Genomic DNA, 19,942 nt, shown 5'->3' on the forward strand with positions numbered 1-19,942 from the left:
AGACAGTCTGTGACAAGGAGGCCATGTATGTGAGCCCAGTCACTTCCTGATCCAAAGCCTTTTTCATGGTTTAAAAAATAAACACACAGAAATCCTTAAGATTTGAAACATTTGTTATGATGCAGTCGACACCCAAAGGTAGTACACTGCAGAAAGTCACTTTCTTTAAACAATTCTGGTGAAATTTATATCTGAAGAAATCAAACAGATCATGTTAAAGCCTTCCTGAGCACTCAGAATAAAATTCCTAAATAATATTTAATAAAATTAATTGTCAGGACTCCGGCTGTGTCTCTAGTTTTCCCCTTGTCGTTTTTGTCGTCCTTGAGCTTGCGAAATCTTTAATCGCAAGATTGTAGCCTGGGTTTTGATTTAGTATGATTTTTAGACATTATTTTATGGCGTTACGTCATAAAATTCACTCTTTCACTACCCACAACTTGGCTTTATAGGGACTTCTATGTAGACAACAATATAGTGGGCTCATCGGCAAAATATTTTTTCTGCACTGTTAATGACATCATCAACAACATAACGGCATCAAGGGAAAATCAAGGGAAAATCCATGATAAAATGTTTGTGTTTATTCTACACTTAATATCATAACTAGGTAAAAAGCACGTTGAATGAACATGTTTAAATGTAGAGAAAAACTTGCTTGCTGCAGTTTGTGCTGTGCTGTGTTGCTCTCGTCTTTTTATGTATTTTACCGCATCCACATGCTAACAGCGTTCTAAGTCACTAAATATTTTACAAACACCTTTCAAAGTGATGGACCACACCGTTCTCTTCTGTTATTTGACGGATCATACATCTACTATCGCTAGCTGGGCCGGCATTTGTTTTTGTGTTCTCGTCTGGACGGACATGTTGTATAAAACAAAGGTCACGTGGATGGAGATTTCTACAGTAGTAGACAAAGCATGTGTTTCCTCATGCCTCAACTTACCTGTGTTCTCCTTGTGTTCAGGATCAAGTTTGTAAGCCTGCTCCGTTCTCGGGTCACCTCACCTCAGCCATACCAGCTCCAGCCAGCCTGCTATAACCTCTTTTACCACACCTCTGCAACAAACCCAGTCTGCAACTTTCACTCTTTCACCCGTCTGTCCCTGCTTTACCTCTGTTCTAAATGTCATTAACTGCTTCCCAGGGAATAATCTAAACATGGAGAAGCAGTTTTTAGTCACTATGCAGCAGAGTGCTGGAAGCAACTTCCTGGTGATCTTAAAAACTTGTTATTATTATTCACAAGTGCCTTTAACTAAGCTATTTTACAAGGTCATAACGTCATTGTATTTTAATCTTTTTTATTATTATTTTACACAGTTCTATTTTATTTGTATTCTTTTTTCTCTTTCAACTTATTTTGAATTTTTTTGTACTGATTTTTTCTTTTTATGTCTTTTACCTCTTTAAATCTTTTTTACCTCTCTTATTCTACTCTTTTTAAACATTTATTTTGCTTGAAATTGATCGCTGCTGTTTTTTATGTCACTGTACAGCCCCTTGAATCTGCCTCTGTGTATGAATATACTTCATAATAAAAACCTTTTTCTTATCACCCCTTTATATGTGTCTGCATTTTGGGTCTATAGGTTTGGGTGTTTTCTAGGTTTGGAAAAACTAAACCTGTCAAATTACTATTTTCTCTGGGAACTGGATAGTTTAAAGTTCATCATGCCAGGGTTCTAGTTGATACACTCAACTAGAACCTTTTAAGAATATGCTTTTTGAATAAACAATGGTAATGACAGTATTATACCCTGCACTCTATACAGAAACTTTATAGACTCTGACTGCTCTTTCTCTAATTTAAGATAATCAGACTTAAGTTTTTTAAGTAAAAAGCTAAATTAATTTTACACTCTTGTCTTTAGTCTTGGTCGAGACACACACACACACACACACACACACACATACTGAACATGACTTTTTTTCAAGCTGATTTTTTCAGAATACTCCAGTCATGGCGTTGCCAGAGGTGTCACATTTCTGCCCGGGTCAGTGTCCTCTGTGCTCTGCCTCGCCCTATCATCACTCACTTCTCTCGCTCAGTCCCGTCTGCCCTTGCCCTTTTCTCTATCTCCAGCTTGAATAGACTGTAGACAGCATCTAGTGAATTTCTTAGTGAGTTTCCCAAATTTTTCTTACCTTGAGGACCAACTCATTCCCCCATTTGTCCAGATCATACAATTATTATCATTCTAGGTAGGGTTTTTTTCTGTTCAGCACTTAAATGGAATTATTGCCCAAAAAGCAGTTTGTGTAGAGCCTCTAGCTCTTCTTCAGGCCACTGTCTGAGGGAGTGGAAGGGAATCAGTGGATGAGAGATGATATTCGTGACACAGCTGTGTGCATGGTTGTATTGTCGATTTATGAATATTAATTGAGGTTTGACACTATTATTGCCTGAAATGCATGCTGAAAGATGGCATGTTGCCCGAATCATCTACACGGCAATAAAAACTCAAATTGGAGTGCTGCGCCGTATTCTTTATCTATGATTTATTGACTTTGCCATGACTGAAAATAGAATCTGAGATTCTGAGGACAAAATAAACCACCTGAATGAAACCATACTCTCAGAGCCTCATGAGGCCATGTCAATATCAATCAAATTTATGAAGATTTGTTTTGTTGTTTTAGCTTGATTCCAAGATTTACGTGCTTCTTTATATTTAAATTCTTATTAGGTGATTTTCTGGCCACTTCCGAGAAGTAGGCTACAACTAGTTGGCATATTACCCAACGAATAAACCTGATTTAACAAATGTGATCGTTGGCGTTCTGACTGAAAACAGCTCGGCATTTAAGAAATGTACTGCTCTTCTAGGTACTAGATGGAGACATCCATCCATTATCTATACCGCTTATCCTTTTTGGGTTGTGGAGGGGCTGTAGCCAATCCCAGCCAGTGAGCAAACTAACCACTGCACCACCCCGCTTCTACTTCAGAGACAATAAAATACAAACCAGCCTTTACGTCAAGATCCACGAGTTTACAGACTCATCAGATGTCAAAACATTGTGCGGACTGACATATTTTTCAACAACTCTGGAAAATAACACTCATTTAATCTTTAGTCATCATGATCACGAGATGAACAGCAGAAATACAGTATTAATGTTGTGAGATCCTCTTCATTATTCCATGTGTTGCTTTACTGTTCATTGCAGAAGCCTGGGGAAACTATCCAGCTCTTTGGTAAAGGCTCTGCTATGTTCACCTGATTGTAACTAGCTGTCTGATTGCTATTTGGCTTTGTACAGGGCAGGGTGTTGGAGGTTTTTAACTAAGGCTACATCCACACTTGTACGTTTTAGTTTGAAAAATACAAAAACAAACAATCTCTGTCCATTAGAGTGCTTTGGTTTCATATTATAGCAGAACGCCTAAAAACGCATACCACATGACCATCACATGCACTGCGCATGCTCGTACGGGTGTAAACAGGTATTGCTCAAATAATATCTTGTCTTGTATGCATGTCAGCAGTGGTATTATTGTCAGATGCAGATTTTAACTGCACCACAGCTGTGAGCAAAGGCAACAGGGTCAGCAACACTGATTTTACATGTTGTGTTCTACGCTGGAGGACGAGGCTGATGCCGGCTCTTTCCTTCCCAAAGAGGATCATGTGATAGGAGCCTGCAAATCAGCGAAGGCTCTGTAGTTACCAAAAAGACCTTATCAGCAAGCAGTAGTAAGTGTCTACGTCATCATTTCCAAATATCGAAATTTCTTCGCATCCAGACTAAAACGCAGCTCCAGAGTTTTCAAACTTTGCCATCTTAGCTGCTCTGAAACTCCTAAGTAGTCTGGACGCCTGCTGCAAACTTGATGTGTTTTCAAACCACAATGTAATAGCATAGATGTAGCCTAAGAAAAAAAGTTGCCCGTTGTGACTTTAAAACCTTGCTGATGAGAGCAGATTGAATCAAAGCCGGAAATGTGTGGATTCTAAAATGCCCTGTAGAGCCGAGGCAAACTGGTTCCAGAGTTTCGGATTTGTCCCTTCAAACAAACCCTTTCACAATACATCTTGCCATTTGATCAGCTTTTATTCCCAAAATATGGTGAGAGGTTGTTTGCAATTGCATTCAAAACCCCATCCATATTTTATTGTCAGTCAAAATCAAAGTTCTGAAAAGTTGTCCTTTTGATGATTCAGGGTTATCCTCTGTTTTCAGTCATATCTATTTACAATCCTGTTCCTTGAGCTGACATCCTGCCATTAAGGAGTGGGGCCATGATGATGCCTTTTAGGTAGACACCTTCATTTTTAACAGACATATAAAAGCGTCGATCTGAGGCAGCCCAACAGGCGTGAAATGTGAAAGGAAGACATTCGAGGACAGAAAATGCAGAGGACTCAAATTACACCCCTCATCGCTTCACTCCCCATAACTCCTTAGCACAGTCACCGCTCTCCCAGACACCAAAGCGCCTCTAAACCGTCATTTAATCCCACCTAATGAATTAGAATCCCTTTTTCTTCTCTTTGCTAGGGAAGCAGGGCTTAACGCTAATTGAATGGGTAGCACTACTCTGCATAATCTGTCTCATTTGCTAAGAAAGGAAAGGGGGTAAAAAGAAAGATGCGTGAATTTAATGTGAGTTTACTAAAGGGAAACTGGCCTTGAGTCCACAAAACGATCTTAAGAGGAGAGGCGGGCGCTGCTCGATTCCTGCTTGTACCACCCCTTTCCTGACCTTTCTGAAATGGACTTTAATGCATAAAGCGGAATTAATCATGTGCAGGGACTAGGTCATGGACAGGGGTGTGACATAGATGGCTGAGTGGCACTATTGGTGAGTGTGTGTGTGTGTGTGTCCCGATACACACGCGCGCACACACACACACACACACACACACACACACACACACACACACATAATTCGCATTATTTGTCAAACAAAAGTGCAGACGAGGTGAATACCCACACAGATAGCTCTTCCATTTAATCGCCCTGTTGAGGTTGAAGTTTCAAAGGTTACCACTGCAGCTGTAGTCAACTGAAGACCTTTGTTTGAGCTTTTCCTTTTGCTGAGTAACATGAAGCCTTATGGGTGATCGTTTAGAAGAAGATGATTTTTCTCCTTTATCCCTCTTCTTCCAACCCTCTCCGTGCATCTCCACATACACACCAGCTGATACTATGCATGCTGTGTATTTATCCTGGAGAATCTGCACCAGCAACACTTACACTGAGCATCAGTACATGAAGTACATTTGTGCCGTAACAAATATATGTTGGAGAAAATCTTAAGGAGCGACTGGACCTAAGAACCTAAGATGAAAATTAGGGACGTTCACGTTAAACCCTTTTCCTATAACTTATGTTCCTTTCATCCTTTACATTTGCCATTACTTTGAAATCATGTAATATTTTGTATCTGCAGTCTTTGATATTACATTTTCTGTTATATCATTTGCTGTCTGATTTTGAATAATATTGTTTTAATTAGCTTCTTTCCTCTCGTCTTTGTTTTGTATTCTTGATTTTTCTTTTTGTGAAGCACTTTGTAAAGGCTGTTTCCAAATGGGCTACGTATATACAATTTTTTGTATATATTTTTCTATCGTTTTATTTATTTAATCTATCTATTAATTTTTGTTTTTAATTGTTAAGAGACGATAAGAATTTAGATCAATATTTTTGTTTGTTTCAATCAGTCACAGTTGACGAGGCTGGCCATCGCTGCCTATGTGAGCGGTTATCTCTGGTCTCACAACATACTCTGCACAAAACTAACATTACATCACATGTTGCTTTTTCTGAATTAAAAAAACCCCAGCAGACGGGTTGTGCACTAGGCTCAGAACTAAAGTGGATCTGGCCTTTACTTTGAGGTTACTACAAGTCTCCATTTTGTGCACCTGTTAAAAGTTTTTGCTGGTTTAATATTACAGCACCCTCTGCACATGTAGTATTTCATTTTTAACATTAGAAAGACTGTGTTTTTTCTTATTATTACTTGCTATTAATCGAATACATAACTATTTAATGGTGAGTTTATGAGCTTAGAATTTTTTTTGTTAATGAATTTACCATATATTTACCGTATATAATTTCATATATTATATATATATATTTTAGTGCTTCCGCTCATCCGATATTCTTTGAATATTACATCTATTAGCTTTAAGTTTTTAAGTGTTTTTTCAAGGCTGAGATTAAAGGAATGCCAGGATTCTCCATCAATTGAAAACCTGCATATGGACACTGGAAGAACCGTTCCTACGAAAAGGTTCTGCGTTTGAGCCTCAGGTTTGAACGTACTGGACTGTCAGGGCCTCTCTGTGTGGACGTTGTGTGCTCTCCCCATGCCTACGGGTTTTCTTCAGCTTGCAGGAGGTTAAGTTAATTGCATATTCCTATGCTGTCTGTTGGCGTGAATATAAGCGTGTTGGTTTTTTTGTCCTGAAATAGATTAGTGACCTGTCCAGGATGTATAGCTTGGCTCCAGTCCCCCCCATGACCCTCGAAGCAAAATTGGGATGGATGGATTTGAGAACTATGTGAAATCTAATAAGGAACAGGAATTAATCATTTGCATCAAAGCACAGTTTAAGAAAAAAAAGGCAAATTAAAAAAGCATTTGCCAGATGCTTCAAGTGCATCTCTGTGTTTTTGATCTTTTGCTCAAATTCTCAAGACAAATCATTTCCTTAATCACGGTTAACCTGTTTTTAAAGACAGAATTTACAAATGGAGGCAGGAGTTGCTTAAAACATGATATAATAAAAATAAATATGCACAATACCAATACAATTACCTAAAATATGTAATTTACATGTAAAACACCAACATATTAAATGCTGACAGCAGTGGGTGGGTTACCTGCTGTGTGTGTGTGTGTGTGTGTGTGTGTGTGTGTGTGTGTGTGTGTGTGTGTGTGTGTGTGTGTGTGTGTCAGTGCTGTTAACATTTCAGTATTCAGGTGAACAGCTGAAGCTGTTGGCTGAAAGTGAGGAGGGCTACAGGTCTATCTCTGCTCTGATCCGCTGAAGCCTCAGGGTTAGAGACATGAGTAGAGGGCTCACCGCTGCAGCTCTGGGACCAAGCGACTCTATGTGGGTGAGAAAACTGGACTCGACCCAACGTGAGCCGAGCACGGAGGGCTGCAACACTTCAAACACATGTGCAAGGGTTATACGATCCTCTCGGCACAAGAGAGCCACTCTGGTGTGAATGTGAGCGAACGAGGGAGGGAAAAGATGTGTCTGCGAGCACGAGGGTAACGAATGGGCGAGACAAAGGACCAGGAGTCATAAAGAATAAATCACTGGGCTAAATGAACAAGGGAATGAATGAAAAATGGGAAGGTGAGAGAGAGCAGAACGTGTAGGGAAGTGGGAGTCAGTCAGATAAAAAGAAAAAAAAAGGAAATGAGAGAAGCTGGAAACGAGGGAGGAGGAGGAGGTGGAGGAGGAGGAGGAGAACTAAGGGTGGAGAAACAGAAAGGGGGAGAAGTGAGTGTTCAGCGTTGTAAGTAATGGCAGCAGCATAGAAACCTTACTGCGGTGCTGCTCCACTGTGTGTGTGTGTGTGTGTGTGTGTGTGTGTGTGTGTGTGTTAGACTGTGGGTCTACTTATAAATGTGTATGTGCTCTTTTGCTTGTTTATTAGATCCATATGCACATTTCAGTGCATTTTGTCTATGAGTAGATGGAGTTGTTGATAATATGAGTGTGTGTTTATGTGTGCTAAATTGTGTGTGGTGTCTCTGCGTCTCTATAAACTAGCAGCAGTGAGTGTGCAGTCAGACGGGAGGCTGGAGTAGCGATCCTCCTCCTCCTCCTCCTCCTCCTCCTCCTCCTCCTTCTCCTCCTCGAGGTCCTCCTGCCACCACAGATCAGCGCCGCCCTCACCATCAGATGTGACAGCCACAACCGTCAGAGTTCACGCTAAAATAGCCACCATACGGCTGTTACAAGCCCCTTAGACAGAGCTCTGCTTACTGCGGCTGACGGCATCACATTTCAGCGATGTCCGAAAATGCAGACGGGGGGGAAGATGAGGGAGTGGAAGGGAGAGGAGAAGGCGGAGGGAGAGGGAGAGAGAGAGAGCTACAGAAAGGGCAGGGAATAAAGGGGAGAAAGCAAGAGACACGGTGGTGAGGGGTGACCAGACGACAGTGAATTGTAATTTCCAACATGATCCGCCACGACACCTGGTGTGACACGTCTGCAGGTCACAGCAATGAATTATCTTCACAAATGACTGCAGCAGGCCTGATACACCTGTTTTCTACAGCTGGACTCTGTAATTTACACTGTGATCGCAAGGTTTACACAAGGTGAACAGTTGCCGGGTTACACCTTTGAAGTGGTAAATCTTTAGTGACATGATTTGCTAAGTGTATTTTTGTCCAGCCCTTCACTTGTCAGATGAGCAGTGTTGCGAGTGCACAACTGGGACATATTTCAAGTTGGACTTTTGACAGGCTGTTAATGTTTCTGTCAGTTCTGCCATGGTTGTTATCACTGCTAACACTAGCTATCCAGGTGTTCTGTTTACATCACACATGTAAAGACATGGAACGCATCACTTACAGACACCAGGACAGTGACTTGCTACACAAGGACAAATTTCACTTTAGCAAGCTATTCACTAAAGCTGCTTTCAGACATGCACTGAACGCTTCAGATTCTCCATATTTTCTCCAGAGGAGGTGCATGTGTGAACGCAGATGTCAGAGTGAGAGGCTTATCTGCAGACTCTCTCCACCTGGCCTCCTAATATAAAGTCCGTAGAAAGTCCAGGAGAATCCGATGTGAGATTCACTGCGAGCGAGTGTGTGTGTGTGTGTGTGTGTGTGTGTGTGTGTGTGTGTGTGTGTGTGTGTGTGTGTGGGGGGGGGGGGGGGGGGGGGGGGGGGGGTGATGATGCTTCCTACATGCGACAAACGCAAAAATGAAAAAGAAAACAAATATCTGCGGCTCAAAAAGCTGTGACACACACATAGAAGATACCGATGAAGATTTCGAGAGAGTTTGTGGCGATAAGAGCTGATGACGGTGTCTGTGTGTTGTAAAGAAAGTCGCGTGATCTTCGCAGCAGAATTATGCCATTACATCCTTCCTCTTCCTGCTGCTCCACCTCTCGCCTGGATAATGCTGAGGATTTGTTGCTGTTGTGAACCCGTCTGTGCAGAGAACCTCCTGCTGCATTGTGCATGTGGGAAAGGCAAACTCGGGGTAAACTCTGGACCCAATTCACCAGACTTTAACCGTAGGTCATGTCTGAAAACAGCTTAATAGACCAGTCACAGCAGGAAGAACAGTGAAGTTCATCTTTGTGTTCTTGGCAACATATAGCGAGGACTCACTGAGCAACTTCTTAAACTACGGAAGCGTTAGAATACATATACATGTATATATACTAGGGCTGGGCGATATGGCCTAAAACAAATATCGATATATACAGTATCTCTATATATTGAAGTCTCCTCTATATCACTGTACAAATGTTAAATTCAACCCTTTGATGCACACATTTCACAATGATTCAAGTAGACCCTTCAATTTTTTTTTTATTTGCATGCAAAAAGTGGAAAATCACAATCAAGTTACATTTAGCAAACTTTTGGCGGCACAGGTGAGTGTGGCAGGTCTGAGACAAGGGAGAAAACAGGTCCAGCCAAATTCTAAGAATTCACAAAAAGCATTCAAAAAGCAAGGCAAGAGTTTGGCCAAGGCGTTTTACCACTGTGGGTTCAAAAACCAACTGGTGAAGACTGGAGAGGAAGACTACTTTTATATTGAGCAGGGGTAGATGGCATCAGAGTTTGGTCAGTAGCAACGAGGTCAGCCACACCCAGCCTGAGACACACAACACACAACCAGACAGGGGAGAAAATAATAGGGAAGGGGAACGCACAGGAGAAAACAAAGCCAAATGAATGAAGAAAAAATGTGATCTTAGTGACTTTGACACAATTTGAGTTTTTCTAAAAATGTTGATCTCCTCTGCTTTTCACAAACAACAGTCTCAACCGTTTTTACTGAGAATGGAGTCCAGTGGTATAACCACTCTATAGAACTGTGGTGAGCAAAAAAGCATCTCAGATTGACCAAATTAACCTTGAGGTGGATGGTGTACAACAGCAAAGACAATGTCAGGCTCCACTGCTGTCGGTCAAGAACAGGAACAGTAGAAGAGTGGGAAAACGTGGGCTGGTCTCATGATAGGCTTTATGGCATTAATCCATTGACCCGACCTGCCTTGTGTCAACAGTCCAGACTGCTGGTGGTGTGATGGTGTGAGCAAGATAATTGGTACGGTATACTGGCTGGGGAACAATCCTGTTTTTACAAATTGTAACTGATGACATGGATAGCAAGCAATTTAGTAAAGCTTTATAGATAAGTTATATTTGTATATGTGGGTAATACATTATTAAATGCACAGTAAGGTATCAACATGGTGATATGGTCCAATCAGCCAAAGGGATTTTCACAACCTGTCATCCTGAGTGTAGGGATGGAACATTATACCATTATACCACGTTTATCCTGGGATGTGCTGTGCTGAAAGAGGGCAGGTCTTTCTGAAAAATGTTTTATCACTGCCCTGACATTCATTTACCCTGCCCTGCCTCATTTATCTTTTTGTTGTAAGGAAAAACAGTGTTTGCCTTTAAAACCTCTAAAAACAAAAACACTTAGAGACAGATCTAATGGGTCACAGTACATAAAGTGCTGTAACCAAGCACTCTCATTGGCCTCATATCAAAAAAAATACCACAAGTTCTAATTTTAACATGATGGACAATAGGCATATATTTAAAAAGAAAAATTTCCCTTTGTCATGAGTATTTCCCATGCCTTTTTTTTTCTTAGCATATGTGTCAGAAAGAGTTATAAGAGAGAAAGTGAATCAAAGCTCTGATAAGAGATACATTGGCAAATAATGGAAATAAATGAAACCAGGTATGTTACCAAGTCAAGAAGCAGATCCAAAATGGAACCAGTAGCTGCTATTAATACAAGTTCAAAAATCTCTTATAAGTACGTCATTAGCCACCAATAAAGTCAAAGCTTTAAGTTACAATCAAAACTCTTTATTAGTTAAGTGTGCCTTGTTAGAAAGTAGTACCACTGATTACCCAAATATCTGTCTGTCTTTCTGTCTGTACGTGGAATGGGTATCTTGTTAACTGTTACTTTTATTTGGTTCGATTTGGGCAAGCGATACATTCAATTTGAATAAAGATTGAATAAACAGGTGACCAGCGATCCCTAGCCATCAGTGGGGGCAGCTAGAATGCAGACCGTGTTTAATGTGTCTTCTTCTACTCCCTCACTTAAACTACAGCAGTGGTCGGACAAATTGCTGACAGATAATATTGATGATTTGATTACTTTTTTAATTACATCATTTCGGACTGACACAGATAGTATCAAGGGTGTTGATAGCAAAGGAATTTATTTATAAAGTAAAAGCACAAAATCTGTTTTATTGCTGCAATGCTTTGTCGAGCCGAATTAAAGAGCTATTCTTTTTAAAAGTTGTGAACTTGGGTCTGAAGATTGTCTTGGTTGCTTAACTGACCTCTGAAATAGCAGACCTGCAATTTATGGAGAAAACAGAAGTTAAATAAATCATTCAAACTTATATATACACCCCACATGTGAGCAGTAATTATGCCAATTCAGTTTTATTTTGTGAAAAACATTAACAATTAAATTGGTTTAGAAAAACTCTGCACACAACGCCCAGCACACAAACAATAAAAAGTGACATTATATTGTAGAACTGTTTGAGGAGGACTCGATAATGACAAGGAATAATTCTTGACCACATTGCTAAAGAACCCTCCATCCCAAGCATGCAGGTTTAGAACAGTCGTTGCACTAGTTAAATATTTAATAATAATGAAGTCTATTATAGTTAATCTGGCCTCACATCATGTAGTCAGGGTGCTTCAAATGTTGTGAACTATTCTCCAAAGGAAAAAAAGGGGATCAAATAGCACTAAAATGGCTGAAAAGTCCGGAAGACAACAAGATGAAAAGCAGGTTGTTCACCCTTTCAGCCTCTCAGCAGTTAAACCTTCCATAATGTCTGACCCCCTGAACTTTAAAGCCTCACAGACCACTTTCCAAAAGTGAAGCCCCTCCAGCTACCCCTGCACCTGCATCTCTGGGGGATTCTGCTCAGTGCAGGTGCACTCTGTAACTCCTACAGCCTTTATTGCTGCCATATATCCAGGTCCTTCAAGCGACCAAATGCTGCTGATTCTAACTTTACCATCTCAAATGTTCCGTAGCTTTTCTTTAAAAGGCTCAGCAGTGTCTCCTCTGCAGACCTGTGGTCCTGACACTGACATATGCTCCCATGGAAGCCTTTTATCCACCGCAGCACTCCTTTTCTCTACCTACGTTATGCTGACTTCATTGGCTTTTTTACGTGTAAGTATCAAATAGAAATATATAGAATAAAGTCAAATTAAATCCGGACCTTGGGTGAAGTGATGACATATCATATTATGCATTGTTTGCATTCGATGTCCATCTAATTGATTGTACTGTGACGGTTGTCAGCTGAATGAAGCCAGATAGCCTCATGTTTGTTGTGGCTTTGGTTTATTCCCAATAGTTGCAAAACACTATGTGTTGTCTTTAATGCAATAACAAAGGCCCTGCTAGCTACAACTCTACAGGGGGGTTAGGTTTCATTTTGTCTCAAAGACAAGTCCTTCATGGTGCATGTACGTTACTGTTACTTTTAATGTATGTGAAAAAAAACAGCTGATGCCAAGAATGTGAAAAGAAGGTTCAAAGAAGCTTTGTTTTATTCCTTTTGCAAAATTCATTGATATTCCTCAGAGATGTGCACTGAAGTCAGCAACTTGTACCAGGGTCACACAAATAACTGACATCATGTGACTCATGAACATTTCTTATACACCCTGACTTCCACAAGAAATATGTCAAATCCTTTACTTTTCCCAAGGCTGGATTCCCAAACCGGTCAATTCTCCATGTTCATCACATGTCAAATCATCATGTATCATTCACGTACATTTTAACAACAATATTAAAGGTCTTATTTTTATTTTTACAAATTACTCAATAATGATTAGGTTACTAGTTAATAATTATAATTTTCCACATCTGAGCTCCACAAACTATCAATCAATAGTCCATTACTAATTATTTATCATTAGCCATTTTCTGCAGCCTCTAAAAGTGAAACATCATACTCAGTAGTTATTGACCACTTCACAATTACATCATGATACTGTAATTATCATGTGATCATCACCTAGGTAATTCAGCACTGTCATTAACTATTTAAACCATGACTGACTACTACTTAAACTACTCACATGTTTGTGTACTTATGCAGTACTTGTTAAGAGTATCCAGTTCAATTTGTCTTTGCCTTTTGTTGTTTGCCTCTTCTTTGGCACGTTAATACAACTGATGAGCTGTGGAATGACACCACACCAGTGGCAGGATGGGAATTGCAACACTTGTGCATGTGCAACCTCATGCATGTGCATAGATATCGACACAACACTGGGGCCCTTCAAGCACAAATTCAGAACAAATTCCAAAACATAATTTTTATATATTGACACTTTGCAACATGTGCATGCAGTGGTTCAAAGTCTTTTTGTACACTTTGATGTCATTTAATCTACACTCAATAATCCATAAGTAAGTGACATCGCTTTGGGACATGCAGGCAGGTGCTACCAGGGGTGGGGCCAATACTACCACTACATGACAGTTGGTTAAGAATTTTTATTTTTTAAGATTTTACACAAGGTGAATCAGCAATGATTATTTTTCAAAATACATTCAATTATGTGTGGCTTTGCTCAAACTATAGAGCTAACAGTAAACAAGAATAGCTTAAATGTGCACATTACTGAATCAGGAACTGTCCATGGATGTTAGATATTTGATTGGTTCCTATATGGAACTTGTGACCCGTTTATGGCTCCTGATTTAGAAAAACCAGGAGCCTAAGTCCGCCACTAGGTGCAACCACCCCTTAAATAGTGAGGTGAAAACCTTATTTTGTATGGTTTGATTCTTGATGATTAATTCATGATGTTAAAATCAGAAGACCATGAAGAGGGATGAGCTTTAATGTTTGGTGAAAACCTATATTACCAACCAAAAGTCAAAGATGCCTTATCAGGATTGTGCAGAAGAGACATTGGTAAGAAAAGTAGGAGAGATAAAAACAATGATTGTTCAACATGAGGAGCATTAGAGTGACACATTCACTTACCTCATAAACATGTAGCCTCAGCATATGTTGAAAAATAACTAAGTATCTGACCACCAGCACTATGTGATATCGATCGCTCCTTTTTAAAGAGCTGCTCTCAGACCTGCTCAGTTAACACCCAAGTCATTGTCTCCTCTCTTCCCCCTGGGTCCTGTATCCTCTCCCATTCAACCAGTCCTGTGTAAGGTTATCTATAATGAATGAGACGCGTGGCACATATTACTAAAGCTTTATCTTCTATATGTGCAGGGTAAATTTGTATAATATGAGGCACGTAAAGAGCAACATCATCTGTGATGATGTTTTTTATTCATGAATGCGCTTACATAGGAAATTCATGAGACATATCTAAAAGTGTTAAAGAAGACTAGGGGAAAGCTGCTTAGAAGTCCCAACGAGTGACTTTTAGTTTCCCCTTTTTATTCTCTGCGTCAATTCCTTCCTTCATTCTGTGTGTCTCCCGGGCGCACTGCTCACAAGACAGAGTGTACGGAAAGCAGGCCTCTGAGTGCCCCTCGGTAGATACAGAGAGTCTATGAATAGGTCAAAGGTTGTTAATGAATGTTGTTTTCCTCCGCCACTGATACTGTCCTACTGCTAAGCCCCTGTGTTTAAAGCTGTCAAGTACCAAGCCAAAACCATTACGGCCTCGGGATAAATACAGAACATTCACACTAATCCAGTGGGTGGGTGTGTTTGTGTGTGTTGCTGCTTCTACAGTACCTGCTGCAAGGACTGATGTTGTCAAAGTCATTGGGCAGCATTTCCAGGACAAAGAAATTGGGTTAAGTCAGGGGAAATCTATGATGCATGAGTACACACACACACATGCAAACACACACACATGCACACACACACACTGCATGCAGGAAAGCAGGAAATGGCAGTGTGTGTATAAATACCCACATCATCAGCAGTACTGTGGAAGACAGTCGGAGAGTGTTTTGGAGCTTTCTGCTCATAAATCATAGTGAACGAGAGAGAGAGAGAGAGAGAGAGAGAGAGAGAGAGAGAGAGAGAGAGAGAGAGAGAGAGAGAGAGAGAGAGACAGAGAGAGAGACAGAGAGAGCAGTAGAGGATTCGTTGAAGCTCACTTACTCACTTGGCTCGCTGCTTTTTACTATTTCAAACTTCCCCATCTTCCATTTTTCTCTTTCTCATATCCTACATTCCTTCTTGGCCTTTCGTTCTCCCCTTTGTCTCTATTTCCCTCTTCTTTGCCTTCCCCTTTATTCTCAACCCCACGCACCCAATCATCACCCAGATTATCCCCCCCCGGTCCTCTCCTTGTCCTCTAGCCCTCCACTGCTCTTATTCTTCCCTTGACTTTCGTTCTCTCCAATCGTCCACCTCCTGCCTTTTTTCCCCTCTTTATTTCTTGTACGCCTGATAGTAAGAGCACCTGAGCCCAGCCAGCACCAATCCATCTCAACAAAGACCTGCAATCTGTGATATCCGGACTTAACCCCCCCACCATCCCTTTCACAAGCTCCTTCACTTACCTGCACCAGTCACCCTCACTTTCCCCTCCCCTCTCGTCTTTGCCCCCCTTCCTTCTTACTTCTACTCACCACTTCCCTCCTCCGTTACTCTCTTCCTTGTCTGTCCAGCACACAGTCATCTCTAGCTTTGGAAGCAGGAAACAGTGATGCCAAGATTCAACTAAGTATGTGCACCAAGAAAACAAGGTGTGAAATCACCTAAATGACCAAATCACAGCATCTTCCCCTTTACAAAACCCATGAATGAAAAGGCTGTTGACACACATGCAAGCAAACGACCACATTTTATAATAACCACACACACACTCACACACACACACACACACACACATGTTTCGACTTCTTTTCATTTTCTGCCTATGGTATAAATGTACAGTGTAATGTTGATACAAATCATTTATGTTTATGGATTTTTATAGTGTTTTAGCTTTTTAATTTATGATAGTCGTAGTCCGATTAACACCAATAAGGCCCTATATAGACGACATGACAACCCTGACCACAACAGCACCATGCACCAGAAGGTTGCTGGGGAGGTCTGAGGAGAAGGTGTCTTGTGACTAAAAGGCCCAAACACCTGATGACGCTAAGGCTAAGGTACACAACTGAAGACATGTCTCTAAAATCCGCTGGTGGTCACTGACATCCGATAACATCAACTGGTGCCAGGCATTATTCAGTGTGGTAGAACATACAACGGGTATTCTCCATCTTGTCCAATGTTCTAAAATGGGAAAGCGTTTAGTTTAAAAAGGCATTAAGAGGTAATGATGTCTGATCTACTGACCGGCCCACATGGCTTTCAAAGTACTGCCATACGAGCCAGTAGCCAGTCAGATTTACCTTTAACCTCACTATACCCTAAAGTTTAGCCTGTATTGTTGATCGCCAACACCTGCTAGCATATAATGGTAGTGGTAAACTAAATTGTGCAGAAGACCTTCAAACCTTAAACGGATCTTCAACATCTTGTCCTATATTCTAAATAAAATCTCACATCTGTAATCAAAACCTGTTGCCGGTCTGATCTGGTTTCACATTGTTTAGTCTGCAGAGACTATAACTTTCACACCGGCCTGAACAAACCAAAGTCAAAGGAAAGCTGCAAACAGGGCGATCTGAGACAAAGATATGTCCCAAAAAATATTTCAATATAAGCGAAAAAATACTGGAAACCTCAGTAATTCTAAATCCTAGTCAGACAGACTTCCCGACTTGAACATTGAGAGCCAGAAGCAAAAAGAGGAGGGGTCTGCAGGAACAGAAATAACTGAGCTTCTTTATAAAGTTTTAACACCATTTGGTTTCAGCTGTTGCACAAAAACACACACAGACACATGTAGTTGGTTAGCTTAGCTAACATATGCAGGCTGTTTGAGATCAATTACCATGAGCTGCACAAACATCACAGCAGCTAAGGTGACATGAGTAAAGTCAGGTGAAAATTTGCTTTCAGCCTGAAGGCACCGTGGCACAATTCTCCAAACTATTTATGATTCTATTCAGAGAGTGTTAATTGTTGTTAAAAACGGCCACACCTGAGTAAAAAGCTACTGATTCCACAAACGTCTGTCTGTGAACTGTTCATCTAATCGACTTCACACTTGGCATAGTCTCAGTCGTCCTGGTAAGGGCATGTGGAGTTTGGTGCCATTTGTACACGCAATATATACAAATTTTATAAAACTTGAATAAGCAAGCGGCTTCTGTCTGTTTTTTTTTTTGTGGTGGGGCAGCGTGCCCTAACTGTGAGTCTGCAGACCCAGTTGAACTCCACTTCTATGTTCTAGGATAAACTTCAGCAGTATGCAACTGGGTCAAACCGCAGGTCAAAAATCTCTACCAGATCATTTGAATTTTTATTTATTTTTTATTTGCCGGACACATATGTTTACATGTCTCCATCATGCAAACATCATTTATAGAATCCCTTCCTCTTCTTAAAAATTTGTCTTAAAGTAAAAGCACAAGACTGTATTGTTGCTGCAATGCTTCATATCGCGTTGGATTACAGACCTTTTATTTTTAAAAGTTGTGAAGGTCTGAAGATTGACAGACCTCTGAAATAGCTGACATGCAATGTATGAAATAATAACAGCAGTTCAGTAAATCATATGTGAATGGTAATAAAGCAAATTAATTTTATGTATAAAAACATTGACTTTAAAATCTTCACTGCAGATAAACCAGGATGAACACAAAGTTTTCTAACTTCACTATGCCCCATAGACTGTTTATAAAAAGCCCTGCACACAACGTGCAACACAAACAAAATAAAAAGTGACAGTTTATTGTAGAACTGTTTGACGAGGACTCACTAATGTCAAGGGATAATTCTGAGGTAGCTCTGCAGTATTTCCACATTACTAAGTACTCATGTAATAGTGCAGTAATTAGTGTTACATCTTTTAAAGAAAAACAAGCCTCCATTAAGGCTGGATACAGGACTATTAGAGAAAAGGGAATGATGTTGAGATCAGGGAGGAGGAGCAATAAAATGTAAGCTTTCCAACAGGTGAGAGAGAGAGAGAGAGAGAGAGAGAGAGAGAGAGAGAGAGAGAGACTGAGAGAAAGTGAAGAAGCAAGAGAGAGAGAGAGTTGTAGAAAGGCACTTTATATTATCTCACTGCCTCAGCTCTGCCAGTGTCCTCCCTGAGCCCAGAGCCTGCTGTATCTCACCTATATCTCAGTGAATTCTCTCAGCCTGCAGCTTTTTCATCCTCAGCGAGCGTAACGCTTCTCATAATGTCCTCAGGAGAACACCCCCTCCACTCCCTGCTTCCCCACCTTTCTCCTTTATAATAGCCTCTGTCGGCTTCGCTCTGTCATTCAGCTAATATTTTGTTCATCTTCTGGAAAGTGGATGTGCACCTTGAAGAAACTTTTGTCCCAGAGGTAAAAGTGTTTCTATTAAGTCTCTTCAAGACCGGCACAGGCAGTCTGACTGCACTCTTAGTTTGGGAGTCAACAGTGGACACACACACACACACACACACAACGACATCACTATGTCTGAAGTCGGGGGCTTCCATCTTGTGGAGTGACTTACTAATTTCAGGACCTTGAATAAAGTGTTGGTGATAAATCAGAGCTACCAGCACCAAAATACACACAGATTCATCACTGAATTAGCGTTCTACTTTTATTCATCTCTCTTTCTTTGTCTCTCTCTCACACACACACACACACACACACACACACACACACACACACACACACACACACACACACACACACACACACAGGTATGTAAGTAGTGTCTCATGCCTCTCCAACTGTCTGTTTTATTAACCATATTTCAATTAGAGGACACATTTTGACTCAACAGCAATTTGCCTTGTATCGTGTAATCACTGAGGGACCAGAAATTTAGGCCAGAACAAGAACTACTCATCTCTGATAAACACTTACAATACACAATACACATATCAAAGGTTAATATCATTAATTAGACAGCACTGTTAACTATTGCAGTTAATTATTGAGCTACAATATGTGATATACAATATATATATATATATATATATATATATATATGTTTAGATAACTCTAAATCAATTAGTTAATCCAGTAACAATGAAGCAAAAGAAACAGATCAACATAAAATGTAAAAAATAACTTGTTTAATGCCTTTTTAAAGTTGATTATCACCTCACCAGTCCAGTTAGAAGAATGTTCACAATTTCCTACATTGCTCCTGAGTTATGATGTTAAAAAGTGTTTTTTATTCATGATGTTACAGTGAAGTTGGCCTTTAACCTCTGGATATAGCATCCGATCACTTCATCATTTTATCCAAATAAGCATTTGAAAATATGTCTAAATAATTAATGGGCTGCATTAATTTTTGAGTTATCGCCAAAAATGTATTTTGTGAGGTAATTTTGACCTTTAACCACCAACTTAAGTTTGAGTCCAAGTCAAAGTTTGTGCCAAATCTGAAGGAATACCCTTTAGGTATTCTTGAGATTGTGCTCAGAAAAATGGAACAGACGGACGAATTGAAAATGGTATAACCACAGAGATAAAACTATAAATTTGATACAGAAAATAATAAATGAATAAAATTAAGAAGATAAAAAACTGACTTACAAGTAATTATGATTTTTCTTATGTCCGTCAGCATTCCATTCTTTTAGTGTCCGCGGAAGAGTGACAAACTACAGAGAGGAGTTTGACTG

General features: G+C 40.2%; 1 long non-coding RNA gene across 1 annotated transcript; it reads right to left on the reverse strand.

The window, feature by feature from the left end:
• Positions 1 to 1,894: 1,894 nt before the first annotated feature.
• On the reverse strand, positions 1,895 to 18,899 carry LOC117764809. Its single transcript, XR_004614449.1, has 3 exons — positions 18,740 to 18,899; positions 9,733 to 9,735; positions 1,895 to 1,919 (listed from the first exon to the last, which is right to left on the reverse strand). It is a non-coding gene; the product is annotated as an uncharacterized LOC117764809 (long non-coding RNA).
• Positions 18,900 to 19,942: the final 1,043 nt, after the last annotated feature.

The sequence above is a fragment of the Hippoglossus hippoglossus genome, chromosome 7 (assembly GCF_009819705.1).
Source record: "Hippoglossus hippoglossus isolate fHipHip1 chromosome 7, fHipHip1.pri, whole genome shotgun sequence".
NCBI classification, from domain to species: domain Eukaryota; kingdom Metazoa; phylum Chordata; class Actinopteri; order Pleuronectiformes; family Pleuronectidae; genus Hippoglossus; species Hippoglossus hippoglossus.